Consider the following 1,298-nt stretch of genomic DNA (forward strand, 5'->3'; position numbering starts at 1 on the left):
GGTCAGTGCTGAATGGCCAAGGAGAAATTCTGTCAGCCAATCAAATCGCTAGTTTCTCGCTCACTGAGAGTAGGCCAAAAAACTTGTTATGTGTTTAGCCATAGGCCATTCAAATAAATATCGATTTTATTGTATTAAATCATTCTTTTATTGTTCAGCGTTATAACCGATTAACGTTTAGATGTTTGAAATTAAAATAACGAATTAATTTACAAAATTCATTTCTCAGTTCAATTATTACTCATGCGAAATGGAAATAAATAAATAAACATGAGAAAATGATGAATTATTAACATTATTTCTTTTTTAAAAAACGTTTTGTGAACCGGGCAACTTTGAACAAGTTTATCACCAGCAAATAAATATATGTTGTAAAATAATTTGGCCATTAGTTCAATGGATATTCACAGGATTGGCTCCAGGAGTTAAACAAGACGTTTTAACGACCTTTTTCGTACTTCATTTCTGTAATCTAATTAATCATATAATATAACACAATTATGACATAAATCGCCACTGGTTGTATATTCTAATCTCAAAACATACAAAATTGTTTTAAATTTGTTCTTGTCCTACCGGGCATTTATACAGCTTCCTAAGTGTGAGTTTTACTTATTTTCGAATGCCATTCGGTCCCTATAGTTGTTTACATCTCTGTGGACAGTTATCCCACTAGTCTGCACTGGCAACCACACTACATCTCCTTTATTTGTTTATTGGAAGTATATTTATACAATATGTTTCTGACACGCCTCTGCTTGGTTTTATTTTTATGCATTTCATAAAAGGTGCATACTATCTTGGATCAGTATATATATCATTTAGGATCATCTGCCTTAAGCGACACCGTAAGCTATTGGTAACATGTGAGATATGAAATCAATTGAAATGAGATGAGATGAGAGATTTATTTCAACGAAACAGCAAACCCAAAATACAAAAAAGTAAATAGATTAAAACTACGATAGCAGTGAACTCTAGAATGTTGTTCATTATGTTTAGCTCTAAAGATCACGAGTCCAGAAAAATTGTGAATATTTAACAGAGGCTATCAACTCAGAGAATATAAAATCCATATAATATGTAATTAAAAACACAAAACAAAACAATGTATATACATTAAAAGAGTTGTTTTGAACGCTATGTTTCTCTAATGACAAAAAACACACCAAACATATATCGTTAATGACAATGACTGTCGGAATTTTTTTTATTTGGAACAAGCAGATGAAAATGTGACCTGAAAAGAGCGATAACTAGATTTTTTATCCCGACACTCCCCTCTTTTTTTTTTAATT

Source organism: Mytilus californianus, unplaced genomic scaffold (genome assembly GCF_021869535.1).
Source record: "Mytilus californianus isolate M0D057914Y unplaced genomic scaffold, xbMytCali1.0.p SCAF_3, whole genome shotgun sequence".
In the NCBI taxonomy this organism is placed as follows: Eukaryota; Metazoa; Mollusca; class Bivalvia; order Mytilida; family Mytilidae; genus Mytilus; species Mytilus californianus.